We start from the raw sequence: 16,724 nt of genomic DNA, 5'->3' as shown, positions 1-16,724 counted from the left end.
AACATGACTTTTGACCACATGGGTTCCGCTCATGGACTGCAGCAGTTCAAGGAGGCCACTTACCACCGCTTCCTTGAGGCAACCAGGGATGGGCAATAAATGCTGGCCAAGCCAGCTGTGCCTACATCGTGTGAATGAATCAAAAAAGTGCTCTAATTCTTGGGACTCCCTATGAATGAAATTTTCCATGAAGAGCCCAGATGAACAAAACTACCCTTATCTTACCTGGACATCAAACACCACAGTGCTGAAAGGCCTTCTGTTTCACAATAATTAGAAGTGTACAATCTAATTCTCACCTAGAGTAAAGGAAATTTCATAGACAGCTCAGACACATAGGTGATAGATGCCCATTTCTAATATTGCTTTAGTTTTGCTATTTTAAACTACATAAAAACAAAAACAAAAATGTCTCATTTTTCGTGTGTGGAAGATCAGATGAAGAATGAAGAAGCACTACAAGGTAAGTAATGCAATTTTGCTGAACCATCTAGCAGCAATTCACTCTTATTGTTTCTCAGTTGTTCATCATCACACATATGCTTATATCAAAGCTTCGCCGCTCTGCATAATAGAGTGATTTCAATTGTGATGGCAAGTTATATGCTATGATTGCTTCACAATAATTCAGTGATTTACAGTGGTTAATACCCAGAATAAACAGGCATAGAATAAAGTGGGGGCAGCAAATTTGAAGGGATTACTTTATTCATGAGAAAGACCTTCTGTCGCTATTTCATAAGTTGTACGTAGTAAACAACCCCTAGTAATTTATTGTCAATGTCATATTGCGTGTGTCAGCCAAGGCTGTTGCATGTTTTCTCACCCTAGAATTGATTAGTGGGATCCTGTGGTTCCTAAATTTGTCTGATACAAGGTTGTGCCATTTAATCAAATATAATCCATTAACTGGTTGGAACTTTACATCACCTGAGAATTAGCAAGTAATTTAATCATTTGTGTTCAACACTGAATATATTATTATGGCACAGTTGATGTCCTCCACACAAATTTTATCCAGCCATTCAGTTCTTGGTTTTTCAAAAGATTTCTAACACTTCTTCTTAGGCAGTTTCTCCAGACTGTGGATGAGTTTCTTCCACTTTGGGGTTGTGGATCCTGAGGTGACTAAAAGGTCCAGTGCTGGATCTGCACACCGGTGGGACAGGTAGTGTTTGATGAGGCAGGCAGGTGGGATGCTTGGATTTTGGTATGCTTCTCCCACTGTTTGCGCTTGGTCTCCACATGAGCCTTTTGGGGACGTTTGAAATGGTTGGCACCTTTGCGGTTGCTTCTTCTCCAGTTTGGGCGGTCTCAAGCAAGAGATCCCCACAAATCAGTGGGGATGTTGCATTTTTTCGAGGATGCTTTGAGGCTGTTCCTGAAAAGTTTCCTCTGCCTTTCTGGTAACCATTTGCTGTGATGAAGCTCGGAGTAGAGAACTTGTTTTGGGAGTCTTGTGTCAGACAAGCAGATGATGTGGCCCATCCAACATAGCTGATTAATCATTAACTAGTGCCTCGAAGCTGGGGATGTTGGTCTGAGAAAGGACACTGATATTGGAGCACTTATCCTGCCATTGAATTTGCAGGATTTTGCACAGGCACCGCTGGCAATATTTCTGCAGGGATTTAAGGTGTCTGCTTTATGTTATCATTATCTCTGACACATACAGGAGGGCAGGTAGCACTTCAGACCTGTTAGACCATGAGCAGGGTGCTGGGTTTGAGGTCTTTGCCATCAAATACCCTTTTCCTCAGACAGCCAAAGGCTGCGCTGGCACACTAGAGGCAGTGTTGAGTTTCATTGTCGATGTCTGCCCTCGCAGAGAAGAGGCTCCTAAGGTATGAGAAATGATCAACATTGCCAATGGTTTGCCATGGATCTCGATAGTTTGGTGGGGGAGTTGTGTGGCGCAGCGGAAGCAGGCTGGTAGAAGACCTTTGTCTTCTGGTTGTTTAACCTAAAGCCCATTCTTTCATACGCCTCCATGAATGCATGATGATAGTTTGGAGCTCAACCTCTGAGTGTGTGCATACGCACACATCATCAACGTAGTATAGTTCGATGAGAGAGGTTGGGGTGATCTTGATTCTGGATTTGAGGCATCGTAAGTTGAGTAGTTTCCCACTCATCCTGTAGGGTAGCTCCACTCTGGCGGGGAGCTTCATGGAGATGGGACGGATTATTGCATTGAGGAACAGAGAAAAGAATGTTGGCGCATTGACACAGCCTTGTTTGACCCCAGTTTGCACTCTATGGCAGATCCATTGGTAAGGATCACAGCTTGCATGTCATCATGCAGCAGGCAGAGGATGGTGATGAATTTCTGCAGGCAGCTTCAATAATCTTCAATACTGCAATCATGACCTCAAGGTTTGGGTGATGACCTTATCTTGCTGTTTAAGTGTCTTGCCATCCTTTGATGAGACTCCTGCAAAATAATAATATGCTTTAACCTTTGTTGTGGCCTGGGGACAGTGCTATTTCTTTTATGGGAAGAGTCTTGCAGAGTCTTAGTATATTTGGACTCATGTTTGGTGTTATGGTGGACATCAACCAACAGCAGGCTTTCTAAGTCAAGTCACGTGGATTGAAACACCACATAAATAGAATTACATACCCTGCTTCTGTACTGTGGAATTTATATATTTGATCCAAATGGTCTATGTCAATTGTTATGATCCCAGCTGATGTTACTACTGGACTAGCCAGATCCCAGGGTGGAACCCGGCTTGATAGATCCTAACTTTTTTTTGGTTTAGAAACTTGGAGAATGGCTAATAAACCGAGTCACAGGAGTCAGCTGATGAACTTTTAACAAAAGAATAAAATAATTATTAAACAAGAAATGATGAACTATATTACAAAACTCCTTCACCCACAACTATATTGTTACGGATATATACAGATTTGTAAGGATAACACAATTTACAAAAGCTTTTGTATACTCTAATATTCATAGTAAGTACACAGTCCATGTAAACCACTAGGTGACCTGTGGTTAGGGACACCACACTCTGAAACCAAATGAGAGATGCCACCCCAAACAAATGCTATGGATCCCTCATCAATTCCCTCAGGGCGCTTGTCACACCGTGAACCAACCAGTCTCACTGAACTCTGTTTTTCACACGGGTTTCCAATTTCCACTCTTGAAGATAAAAGCAGAATACTGCTGGAAATCTGAAACAAAAACAGAAAATTCTGGAAAAACTCCGGGTCTGACAGCATCTGTGGAGAGAAAAAAACAGAGTTAACGTTTTGAGTCCATGTGGCTCAAAAGAACACCACTGCTTCACATGCTCTGAAGAAGAGTCATATGGACTTGAAACATTAACTCGGTTTTTTCCTCTCCACTCTTGAAGAATCCACTTTGGAATCTTCTTCCAAACGATGCTTTCTCTTGGACGCCTTCCCCAAGGGTCCACCTCCAGGGTTTCAAACTCTCTTTCTGATATTCCTCTATTCTGGATTGCACGTGCATTCAAACTTCCTTCAAATACTCTCTCTCACTGATTTCGCCGTGCCAACAGAACACCGCATGCCCGTAATAAAGAGTTACAGACCTTCGGCTGTCTCCTTGGATCTTCTGTCTTCTCGCAGGCCTATTTTGCTTCAAGTCTGCGTCCTGCAGCTTTCCCCCTTTAAGCTTGGAGCCTTTCCCTGATCCTCACTCTTAACTTCACTTAACAGGACCTTTTTCAGATTCCTGTTCTTTCCTTTTGACTTAACTTAAAAGGGCTTCTTGGGTCTTTCTCTTTTTCCTTTAGGACCTGCTCTCTGCAGTTCCCTCTCCCTGTAGACTGCTGACAACTTGGTATCTCCTTTGAGATCCAGAACTCATTTGACATTCACTGTTATTTTAACTTTAGAGCAATTCATCTAAGATTGTTAGACTTATACTCCTCATCAATCTGCTAGTATTTCAACTAGAGAGAGACTTAAATTGCTACCTTCACCTTAGAGTAGAATGACCAACTGAACTCAAACTGCTTTAGGTTTCTTTGTCTCTGTGTGGGGCCGCTTGCTGGATCGCTGTTGCTAGGCAACAGCACACTTTTTTTCTACCTTGTGTTTGTTTTAACTTCCCTTCAAGAGTCATAAACCTCATTAAAATGCAGGCATCTTTTAAAGTGAAACTAAAACTCAAGTTCTCCCTTTCTTAACACATAAATCCAGAAATACAAATTGAGCTTAATCTTAAATCTAAAACTCATTCCTAACACCCACAAATACAAATATAACGTATTTAAACTATCTCTAGTTCCTAACACTGTTTATGCTCCACATGAGCTTTCTCCCCCACTAATTACTTCTTCCCACCCTGTTTCCGTATTCCTCTATTCCCTTACGTCTCCATCAAAACTCCTCTTAAGCGCTGTTTGACTCAGCTAACTCGAGCAAAGTCCAGGGAGTAAAACGAACTTTCCCAACCTGTAATTTTGAGATCACATCATATGCTCAAGGAAGCATATGGTTTTAATTCACAGGAAAATAGCAAAGCTTGAAACCACATGGTTAAAATGCTGCAGCAGCTCTTCATTTTGTGACCCAATCAACTTGATGATAGAAACCTACATCTATTGTTGGCAGAAAAGAACAATGAATAAGGTTTTCCCACAAGCTCTATGTACATATAGAGTAACACATGTTGACCTGTGTTTCCAGGACCTACCGCACCTTGAGGTTCAGATGATGTATCTTGATGTATAAGCAAAATACTGCAGATGCTGGAAACCCGAAATAAAAACAGAAAATGCTGGAAATACTCAGCAGGTCAAGCAGCATCTGTGGAGTAAAGAAACAGAGTTAACATTTCAGATCTGTTAAGCTGAACACTAGAAAGTATAAGTTTACTCAGTTATGCCGTTAATTTCAGTATATTTTTTTATCAATTTTCAGTTGCTGTATGATGTCTAACAATAAGGAACATGTATGTTTTATTTTCACTACCCATACTGCTGGAAATTTTAATAATCATGGCCTGAATTTTCCCCTCATCGAGCGAGCTTGGTGGGAGCGGGCAGGGCGGTCAGGGACCTAACTGCTGCCATGATTGTCTCCACGCCGCGATTTCATGCGGGTGAGCCAACTAAGGCGCCCGCCCTGCCTGGATCGTGAGTGGTAGTGCTGAGCGCTACCTGTGTGGGTGGGGGAGGAGGGAGAGCGGGCCTGGCATGCAGCTTGCGCATGCGCGCGGAAGAGCACTTCAATCTCCCTGAGGCACGGAGCTGCCTCAGTGAGATTGAAGCGCTTTTAAAAAAAATAAATAAAGACATTAAAAATTTAATGAAACATGTCCCCTTGTGACTGTGTCACATTAGATGGGACATGTTTTTATTTTCAAAATAAAGTTTTTATTTAATTTGTGTTAGCTTTAGGAAGTATGAGGTTTCCTAAAAAATGTAAAGGCTGCTTGCCCTTTTCACCTGCCAACCAACTGTTAGGTTGAACGGGCAGCGTAAATTTCAAGCTACTAAGCTCGTTAATGGCCTTAATAAGCCTTTTAATTATTGGTGGGCCCACAGCCGACTCTGGTGTGCACCTGTCAAATGAAATGTTGCGCGAGTGCGCGATGACATCGGGACGCACGCCCGACATCATCGTGCGTCATATTACATTCTGGTATGTCAGGCGCACGCCAAGCGTAAAATTCTGGCCCATGTATTTGTACAGTGCTGAATTTCTTCAAGTCTAATAGTCTGTAGGCAACCATTAATTTGAAAATTGGTCTCGTTTCCTGAGAAGGTGGCTTACAGCCTCCTTCTCAAGGGTAATTAGGGATGGGCAATAAATGTTGGCCTTGGCAATGACACCTACATCCCATGAATGAATTTTAAAAAATGAATGTGTCATGTGGATGTGACACTGAAATACTAACATTTCTTTATTTTCTGATTGTTCAGCATATATTTTTATCTTGTGCTTCTATTCAGAGTTATATGGTAATTTTAAAAGGCAACAACATCAATTAGCCTGCAGCAGATAAGAACCAGATCCCAGTACAGAAGATTATTGTTCTAGCCAGTTAAATCTCCCTACTCTCACTAACAGCTGATTTTCTATTTCAGGAGTTATATCTGCTAAGATAAAAAGAACAGTAGATGATAAGGTTGGCAATGTGACTGTCTACTCATTTCACATGTACATTCCCTAGTATTGGCTTATGCTTCCCCTCAGTCAGAGCAGGATCAATAATACATATTGGATCCAAGTTGTCAATTTACTTACGTCTGGTGTTGTAACATGGGTAGATGATGTGCCCAATGTGGCTGAGGTGCTGATAATTGAGAGCAGGTGTTAGGCAGCATTAAAAAAGAAAATGAGACTGGCATTTTTGTGGCACTTTTCATGACCACCGGACACCTCAAAGTGCTTTTCAGCCAATGAAATACTTTTTGAAGTGTGGCCACTGTTGTAATGCTCAACAAACTCTCACAAACAGCAATGTGGTAGTAACTAGATAATCTGTTTTCTGTGATGTTGATTGAAGGATAAATATTGGCAGGACACCAGGGGACAACTCCCCAGCTCCTCTTCAAAATAGTGTCATGGGATCTTTTACGTCCTAAGCAGGCTGACAGGGCCTTGATTTAAAGTCTCATTCAAAAGATGGCACATCCAGCAATCCCTCAGCACTTCATTGGAATGTGAGCCTTAATTTTTGTGCTCAAGCCCTGGAGTGGGACTTGAACCCAGAACCTTGTGATTCAGATGTGAGTGTTCCACCAACTGAGCCATGGTTGACACATTGTCATTGGTAAAGGAGGGACCTGTATTAGTTTGCATTGCATCACAGCTTAGTAGATAAATACAATTGGCAGATAAATATTGTAAACCTCCTGTATAAATTACATACATCTCTCTTCACAATGTGCAGTGCTAGTTTCCTGGGATTATGTCCTATTCCTCCAAGGGCTACAGATTGCCATTTTATTTTTTTGATGTCAGCACATTATTCTGATGTGAGCTATTCAGGTGTTATCATAAGTGTCCTAGCCAAACATGAACATGATTTCTTAATTTGTTCTTCTCTATACCTCATGAATATTCTTAGAGCCAAGGCATCCCATTTGAGTTCTGTACTTGAAAGCCTACATCATCCCATATATGACATCATCTTCTTTCTATGTTCTTATATCGGGTCCCTCTACGCTTTCACCTTATTTTTCTTTGTCCCTTTGTTGGTAATGGCTATAGTAATCTTTTTTGTACAGCATCTGATGTTGGCTAATCTAAATTTTATTTTAAGATATTGTTATTTTGCTTCTTACAAGGTACTGTGCCAAGTCCTGGTTTTAAAATCTGTCTAACTAAGGTCTTGTGTGAAGTTCAATATTAATTCTTTGCTTTTGTGTTCTATCCTCTGAGATACAAAATTAAGGATTCCATTTGTCTGTTTCATGAATTTTCTATTCATATTTACAGGTTTAATAACCTGTGTTGCTCATCTATCATTATGCTAGCCTGTCTAATTTCTGCTAATATATTATATATATATATATATATATATTGTAAATAGATTGGCCCTAACACAATTGTGGACACAGTGATATGGTGGGGCAGGTGTGGCTCTGGGATTCCTCAAAATTGATTCTAGCATTGTGAGAATGAATGTTAATTTTAAAATATGTTTGAGGAATATTGTGTTATTCTGTGAAGAAGGGTGTGTGTGTATATATATAAATGATTTAATTAAGCTGGGGAAGGTTACTAGAATACAGGCTGTCTAGGAGTTTAAAACATGAAAGCATAGAGGCCTTAGGTTTGAGGTACAAGTGACTAGGTTGGATCTAACATTTGAATTTTTAGTAAAGTTGGAGTTTGTTTGAATACCAAAGGGAAGTCAGAGGTGGCAAGAAACACGTTTGCATCTTGCAGGAGTTCCATAGGTAAACAGAAGAGGGCATATTACATTTTATTGACCTGAAAGCAGAGACAAAATAAAAACATTAAAGATTTTATGTTTGGAAGGATTTGAGTTTCAAAGAGGTGTGAAAACAATGGAACATGAGATGAAAGGGGGAGAAAGGTATTTTAGAGTTATCCTGGAGAGTTTAGGGTACCTATTGGCTGTTAGCTGTTGGCTATGTGAAGATGATCTCCTGGAAACCGATCTAGGCTAGAAGATGCAGTTTGAATCAACCACCCAGTCAAGCCAAAAAAGTCTTATTCTGAAGTTTTGGATTCCCACAGCAGAGTAGGAGAGAGTTTAAAAGGTCATGTGGTATGTTTCTGTTAAAGCTACAGCTGTTTGAACTTGGGTAATATTCCTGGATTTTTATAGTTAAACATCTATAAGGGAGATAAAAACAAAAAAACTGCGGATGCTGGAAATCCAAAACAAAAACAGAATTACCTGGAAAAACTCAGCAGGTCTGGCAGCATCGGCGGAGAAGAAAAGAGTTGACGTTTCGAGTCCTCATGACCCTTCGACAGAACTTGAGTTCGAGTCCAGGAAAGAGCTGAAATATAAGCTGGTTTAAGGTGTGTGTGTGGGGGGCGGAGAGATAGAGAGACAGAGAGGTGGAGGGGGTTGGTGTGGTTGTAGGGACAAACAAGCAGTGATAGAAGCAGATCATCAAAAGATGTCAACGACAATAGTACAATAGAACACATAGGTGTTAAAGTTAAAGTTGGTGATATTATCTAAACGAATGTGCTAATTAAGAATGGATGGTAGGGCACTCAAGGTATAGCTCTAGTGGGTTTTTTTTCATAATGGAAAAGGAAAATCTTTATAATTTATTGGAAAAAAAAGAGAAGGGGGAAACAGAAAGGGGGTGGGGATGGGGGAGGGAGCTCACGACCTAAAGTTGTTGAATTCAATATTCAGTCCGGAAGGCTGTAAAGTCCCTAGTCGGAAGATGAGGTGTTGTTCCTCCAGTTTGCGTTGGGCTTCACTGGAACAATGCAGCAAGCCAAGGACAGACATGTGGGCAAGAGAGCAGGGTGGAGTGTTAAAATGGCAAGCGACAGGGAGGTTTGGGTCATTCTTGCGGACAGACCGCAGGTGTTCTGCAAAGCGGTCGCCCAGCTTACGTTTGGTCTCTCCAATGTAGAGGAGACCACATTGGGAGCAACGAATGCAGTAGACTAAGTTGGGGGAAATGCAAGTGAAATGCTGCTTCACTTGAAAGGAGTGTTTGGGTCCTTGGACGGTGAGGAGAGAGGAAGTGAAGGGGCAGGTGTTGCATCTTTTGCGTGGGCATGGGGTTGTGCCATAGGAGGGGGTTGAGGAGTAGGGGTGATGGAGGAGTGGACCAGGGTGTCCCGGAGGGAGCGATCCCTACGGAATGCCGATAAGGGGGGTGAAGGGAAGATGTGTTTGGTGGTGGCATCATGCTGGAGTTGGCGGAAATGGCGGAGGATGATCCTTTGAATGCGGAGGCTGGTGGGGTGATAAGTGAGGACAAGGGGGACCCTATCATGTTTCTGGGAGGGAGGAGAAGGAGTGAGGGCGGATGCGCGGGAGACGGGCCGGACACGGTTGAGGGCCCTGTCAACGACCGTGGGTGGAAAACCTCTGTTAAGGAAGAAGGAGGACATGTCAGAGGAACTGTTTTTGAATGTAGCATCATCGGAACAGATGCGACGGAGGCGAAGGAACTGAGAGAATGGGATGGAGTCCTTACAGGAAGTGGGGTGTGAGGAGCTGTAGTCGAGATAGCTGTGGGAGTCGGTGGGTTTGTAATGGATATTGGTGGACAGTCTATCACCAGAGATTGAGACAGAGAGGTCAAGGAAGGGAAGGGAAGTGTCAGAGATGGACCACGTGAAAATGATGGAGGGGTGGAGATTGGAAGCAAAATTAATAAATTTTTCCAAGTCCTGACGAGAGCATGAAGCGGCACCGAAATAATCATCGATGTACCGGAGAAAGAGTTGTGGAAGGGGGCCGGAGTAGGACTGCAACAAGGAATGTTCCACATACCCCATAAAGAGACAGGCATAGCTGGGGCCCATGCGGGTACCCATAGCCACACCTTTTATTTGGAGGAAGTGAGAGGAGTTGAAGGAGAAATTGTTCAGCGTGAGAACAAGTTCAGCCAGACGGAGGAGAGTAGTGGTGGATGGGGATTGTTCGGGCCTCTGTTCGAGGAAGAAGCTAAGGGCCCTCAGACCATCCTGGTGGGGGATGGAGGTGTAGAGGGATTGGACGTCCATGGTGAAGAGGAAGCGGTTGGGGCCAGGGAACTGGAAATTGTTGATGTGACGTAAGGTGTCAGAGGAATCACGGATGTAGGTGGGAAGGGACTGGACAAGGGGAGAGAGAAGGGAGTCAAGATAACGAGAAATGAGTTCTGTGGGGCAGGAGCAAGCTGAGACGATCGGTCTACCGGGGCAGTTCTGTTTGTGGATTTTGGGTAGGAGATAGAAGCGGGCCGTCCGAGGTTGGGCGACTATCAGGTTGGAAGCTGTGGGAGGGAGATCCCCAGAGGAGATGAGGTCAGTGACAGTCCTGGAAACAGTGGCTTGATGTTCAGTGGTGGGGTCATGGTCCAGGGAGAGGTAGGAGGAAGTGTCTGCGAGTTGACGCTCAGCCTCCGCGAGGTAGAGGTCAGTGCGCCAGACAACAACAGCACCACCCTTGTCAGCGGGTTTGATGACAATGTCAGGGTTGGACCTGAGAGAATGGAGTGCAGTAAGTTCAGAGAGAGACAGGTTAGAATGGGTGAGAGGAGCAGAGAAATTGAGACGACTAATGTCGCGCCGACAGTTCTCAATGAAAAGATCGAGAGAAGGTAAGAATCCAGAGGGAGGGGTCCAGGTGGAGGGAGAATATTGGAGATGGGTAAAAGGATCCGTTGAACTGGGAGAGGACTCCTGCCCAAAGAAGTGAGCCCGGAGACGAAGACGGCGGAAGAAGAGTTCAGTATCATGCCGAGCCCGAAATTCATTGAGGTGAGGGCGTAAGGGTATGAAACTAAGTCCTTTGCTGAGCACTGAACGTTCAGCATCGGAGAGGGGAAGGTCAGGGGGTATAGTGAATACACGGCTGGGGTTGGGACTGGAAGAAAGGGTGGGGACGGAGGGACAGGCAGGGGTGGAGGGTCCTAGATGGGTGTTGGTGTCGATGAGTTGTTGGAGCTTGCGTTCCTTAGCACTTGAGAGAAAGAGAAAAAGTTTCTTGTTGAGGCGTCGGATGAGCCGAAGGATAAAATGAAACTGGGGGCACGCGCAGCTTTGAAAAAGGGTACGGCGGTGCTGCTGGAGGGAGAGGTCGAGTGTGAAAATGAAACTGGGGGCACGCGCAGCTTTGAAAAAGGGTACGGCGGTGCTGCTGGAGGGAGAGGTCGAGTGTGAAAATGAAACTGGGGGCACGCGCAGCTTTGAAAAAGGGTACGGCGGTGATGCTGGAGGGAGAGGTCGAGTGTGAAAATGAAACTGGGGGCACACGCAGCTTTGAAAAAGGGTACGGCGGTGTTGCTGGAGGGAGAGGTTGAGTGTGAAAATGAAACTGGGGGCACGCGCAGCTTTGAAAAAGGATACGGCGGTGCTGCTGGAGGGAGAGGTCGAGTGTGAAAATGAAACTGGGGGCACGCGCAGCTTTGAAAAATGGTACGGCGGTGCTGCTGGAGGGAGAGGTCGAGTGTGAAAATGAAACTGGGGGCACGCGCAGCTTTGAAAAAGGGTACGGCGGTGCTGCTGGAGGGAGAGGTCGAGTGTGAAAATGAAAATGGGGGCACGCGCAGCTTTGAAAAAGGGTACGGCGGTGCTGCTGGAGGGAGAGGTCGAGTGTGAAAATGAATTTGAAAAAGGGTACTGAGTTTTTCCAGGTAATTCTGTTTTTGTTTTGGATTTCCAGCATCCGCAGTTTTTTTGTTTTTATCTCTGTGTTTAATTGACTGCCACTGCTCTTCAAGAAATGCCTACCTCCTTGAAGAAGTTCTGTTCCTCTCTGCGACAAGATTTTCGTATCTCTCTGTTGTCTTGCTCACCTTCCTTGCTTTCCATTTCCCTCCTAGTGTTTGACAAGGTGTTTACTAAAACCCGCTTTCACAGCCATATCTCCTTTCTCAGTGACTGTCTCCGTCTCCGACTTACCCCACGTGGATTTCAACTGAAATTCCACCCCTCATGTTTCGAACCCACCCAGGATTACAGGTATCTCCGGGACATAAAACGTTTCACGGACTGCTGTTCCCGTCACATTCTGAAATCCACACTCAGTGCCATGCGCTGCCATATGAACACACTCGACCTCTCCCTCCAGCAGCAGAACTGCCCCGGTAGACCGATCGTCTCAGCTTGCTCCTGCCCCACAGAACTCATTTCTCGTTATCTTGACTCCCTTCTCTCTCCCCTTGTCCAGTCCCTTCCCACCTACATCCGTGATTCCTCTGACACCTTACGTCACATCAACAATTTCCAGTTCCCTGGCCCCTACCGCTTCCTCTTCACCATGGACGTCCAATCCCTCTACACCTCCATCCCCCACCAGGATGGTCTGAGGGCCCTTAGCTTCTTCCTCGAACAGAGGCCCGAACAATCCCCATCCACCACTACTCTCCTCCGTCTGGCTGAACTTGTTCTCACGCTGAACAATTTCTCCTTCAACTCCTCTCACTTCCTCCAAATAAAAGGTGTGGCTATGGGTACCCGCATGGGCCCCAGCTATGCCTGTCTCTTTATGGGGTATGTGGAACATTCCTTGTTGCAGTCCTACTCCGGCCCCCTTCCACAACTCTTTCTCCGGTACATCGATGATTATTTCGGTGCCGCTTCATGCTCTCGTCAGGACTTGGAAAAATTTATTAATTTTGCTTCCAATCTCCACCCCTCCATCATTTTCACATGGTCCATCTCTGACACTTCCCTTCCCTTCCTTGACCTCTCTGTCTCAATCTCTGGTGATAGACTGTCCACCAATATCCATTACAAACCCACCGACTCCCACAGCTATCTCGACTACAGCTCCTCACACCCCACTTCCTGTAAGGACTCCATCCCATTCTCTCAGTTCCTTCGCCTCCATCGCATCTGTTCCGATGATGCTACATTCAAAAACAGTTCCTCTGACATGTCCTCCTTCTTCCTTAACCGAGGTTTTCCACCCACGGTCGTTGACAGGGCCCTCAACCGTGTCCAGCCCGTCTCCCGCGCATCCGCCCTCACTCCTTCTCCTCCCTCCCAGAAACATGATAGGGTCCCCCTTGTCCTCACTTATCACCCCACCAGCCTCCGCATTCAAAGGATCATCCTCCGCCATTTCCGCCAACTCCAGCATGATACCACCACCAAACACATCTTCCCTTCACCCCCCTTATCGGCATTCCGTAGGGATCGCTCCCTCCGGGACACCCTGGTCCACTCCTCCATCACCCCCTACTCCTCAACCCCCTCCTATGGCACAACCCCATGCCCACGCAAAAGATGCAACACCTGCCCCTTCACTTCCTCTCTCCTCACCGTCCAAGGACCCAAACACTCCTTTCAAGTGAAGCAGCATTTCACTTGCATTTCCCCCAACTTAGTCTACTGCATTCGTTGCTCCCAATGTGGTCTCCTCTACATTGGAGAGACCAAACGTAAGCTGGGCGACCGCTTTGCAGAACACCTGCGGTCTGTCCGCAGGAATGACCCAAACCTCCCTGTCGCTTGCCATTTTAACACTCCACCCTGCTCTCTTGCCCACATGTCTGTCCTTGGCTTGCTGCATTGTTCCAGTGAAGCCCAACGCAAACTGGAGGAACAACACCTCATCTTCCGACTAGGGACTTTACAGCCTTCCGGACTGAATATTGAATTCAACAACTTTAGGTCGTGAGCTCCCTCCCCCATCCCCACCCCCTTTCTGTTTCCCCCTTCTCTTTTTTTTTCCCAATAAATTATAAAGATTTTTCTTTTCATTTAAAAAAAAACCCACTAGAGCTATACCTTGAGTGCCCTACCATCCATTCTTAATTAGCACATTCGTTTAGATAATATCACCAACTTTAACTTTAACACCTATGTGTTCTATTGTACTATTGTCGTTGACATCTTTTGATGATCTGCTTCTATCACTGCTTGTTTGTCCCTACAACCACACCAACCCCCTCCACCTCTCTGTCTCTCTATCTCTCCGCCCCCCACACACACACCTTAAACCAGCTTATATTTCAGCTCTTTCCTGGACTCGAACTCAAGTTCTGTCGAAGGGTCATGAGGACTCGAAACGTCAACTCTTTTCTTCTCCGCCGATGCTGCCAGACCTGCTGAGTTTTTCCAGGTAATTCTGTTTTTGATCTATAAGAGAGTGTTGCATGATAGGTGTTTACTTGTGGGTGTGACCAAGTAGGGTGTTTTTTGGGGGAATGGTTTGTAAGACTAATTTTAGCTGTACAACTGTAATGTTGTGCGCTTAAGTTTTCTTTTATTCTTGTTAATAGAAATTTTACTTTTAATTTTTAAGATCCCAAAGTGTTACTGGATTTCTTGCTGCTGAGATCAGTATGTTTGCTTCTTGTTTTCAGCATACAAAGGAAAGTGTATGACCCATAAGTCAAGTTTCCCTCTGGGATTTGGTTTGCACAGCAATTAACACCTGCTGTGGTCATAACAACATGAAGTTTTAAAGCTTCAGATCAAACATAACCATGGAAATCTACTGCTGATAACCACCTACCCTCAGCCGATGAATCAGAACTCCTTGTTAAACACCATTTGGAGGAAACACTGAGGAAAGCAAGGGCACAGAAAGTCTGCCACTTAGAGTGTCTTGGTAGTATTTACATTGACCAAGCTACCCAAGTTCTGAAGAACACAGCCACTCGAATGGGCCTGCATCATATTGTGGGGGGGCCAACACGTGGGACTAACTACTCAACATCTATGCACAATAGCATTGAGAGGAGTGACCGCTACGAAGTCTTTGTGAAGGGTGTCTCGTCTTTCACAGTGATCATGTGTTAAGACACCACTACTGTGCTAAGTGGATCAGACTAAGGACAGATGTAGCAGTCCAAAATTAGGAATCCACGAAATACTTGTGGATCAGCACCAGCAGCAGAAGTATATATGCTACAATCTGTAATTCCATGACTCAGTGGTTTCTGTTCCTCCATTTCCATTGAGCCAGGCATTCAGAGGGTATAAAATGATGTGCCAAGAGAATAAACAAACTAACCAACTTCATTGGCAGAGGTAATAAAATAGCAGTATTCACTATGTGATCCTCGTGACACTTGTCTTTCCTGAAGCCTGCTTGCTGACCCTTCCACTGGCTGCCACTCCTGCTTGTCATCTCTCTTGCTCAGGAGAGGGAATTGGTGAGCAAGCGAGAAGATTGATGAGCAGTAGGGTTAGTAATTGTATACTTGGCATATGAGCACAGTTACAAATGTGTTCATCTTTTTTTTCATTTTTTTGTGATTTACCTACCCAGATACCTCTTTGAAGAAATAAATCAGAATGAATCCGTATTTTTAAAATTCTACTTGTGGTTCAGTTAAAATTTTCCAATATTGTAAATGACCCTCAACTATTTTGCCAGCAAATACCATTGTAATAAAACATTCTAAATAAAGCATTCTAAACTAAAAGTCAATTTGCCCTATCTCCCAAAGTTAATGGATCCTTCAAAAAGATTCCAGGATCCGGATTCGCATCTCCACCAAAAACTAATTAGTTCGTCTTTGGGCCGAAACCAATCTATGTACCAAATTTTGTTGAAACCCATCCATTAGTTTTTTTAGATATATTGATTACATCAAACAGACTAACAAACGGGCAAAAACATTACCTGCACTCACCTTCAGTGGTGGAGATAACACCCGAGAGTTAGGATAGAGGCATGTATTAAGTACATAGACAGCAGAGGAGTGTAGCTTAAGAGAGATGTCAAAGTAAATTAAGAGAGATGTCAAGAAACAATTAGGAAAGCAAAGAGGAGCTATGAAATTAAATTATCAAGGAGCAAAAAACAAAATAGTAAAATATTTTACAGGCACATCAACAAAAATAGGAAGGCTGTGATTGGAATAGGGCTACTAAAGGATAGATAGGATAATATCACAGTCAACTGTAGGGAGATGGCTGAAATATTAAATAATCATTTTGCTTCAGTATTTACCAAGGAGATTGTATGGGTAGACATGACATTGAATGATGGGATGAGCCATGAACTAAGTGCATGTGAAATTTTAAGAAGTAAGAATGTTTTCTTCTGCGGGCAAGATCATAACTAGAGGCCATCAATATAATTTAGTTATTAAGAAATCCAATGGGGAATTCAAAAGGAACTTCCTTCCCCAAAGAGAGGTGAGAAGGTGGAACTTGCTACTACAGGGAGTGGTTGAAGCGAATAGTATAGATGCATTTAAGTGGAAACTGGATTTTCTTTTTAATTAAAATATATTTGGTGGTGGTGGCTGGTGGGAAATATATTCCTGTATAACAACATTATTGATACTAGGGCTTCGAGGAGAGTAGTCAAAGCCTTAGCACCATTCTCTGTTGGCAGGCAAACAGAAACAAGATCGAGTTTCTCATTCTTAAGCATATGAGGGAGAAGGGAATAGATAGCTACAAACATACGAAATAGGAGCAGAAGTAGGCATTCGGCCTCTCGAGCCCATTCAATAAGATCATGGCTGATCTGTTTGTATTTTGAATTTCACATTCCCACCTACTGCCGATAACCTTAGATTCTTGTTAGGCAAGGGAATCAACCTACCTCCACCTTAAGAATATTCATTAACCCTGCCTCCACTGCCTTCTGATGCAGAGTTCTAAAG

The 16,724-nt window shown here is 44.1% G+C and overlaps 1 protein-coding gene and 1 long non-coding RNA gene across 15 annotated transcripts in view; one reads left to right on the top strand and one right to left on the bottom strand.

Moving 5' to 3' along the window:
• fars2 (phenylalanyl-tRNA synthetase 2, mitochondrial) overlaps positions 1-16,724 on the top strand; it is a 509,243-nt gene that overhangs the window by 133,796 nt on the left and 358,723 nt on the right. The window lies entirely within an intron of this gene.
• Positions 728-6,397, bottom strand: LOC121275827. Its single transcript, XR_005942572.1, has 3 exons — positions 6,235-6,397; positions 4,684-4,791; positions 728-2,434 (listed from the first exon to the last, which is right to left on the bottom strand). It is a non-coding gene; the product is annotated as an uncharacterized LOC121275827 (long non-coding RNA).

The sequence above is a fragment of the Carcharodon carcharias genome, chromosome 3, assembly GCF_017639515.1.
Source record: "Carcharodon carcharias isolate sCarCar2 chromosome 3, sCarCar2.pri, whole genome shotgun sequence".
Lineage (NCBI taxonomy): Eukaryota > Metazoa > Chordata > Chondrichthyes > Lamniformes > Lamnidae > Carcharodon > Carcharodon carcharias.
The sequence above is the reverse complement of the archived record's forward strand: the minus strand, read 5'-3'. Positions and strand labels throughout refer to the sequence as shown.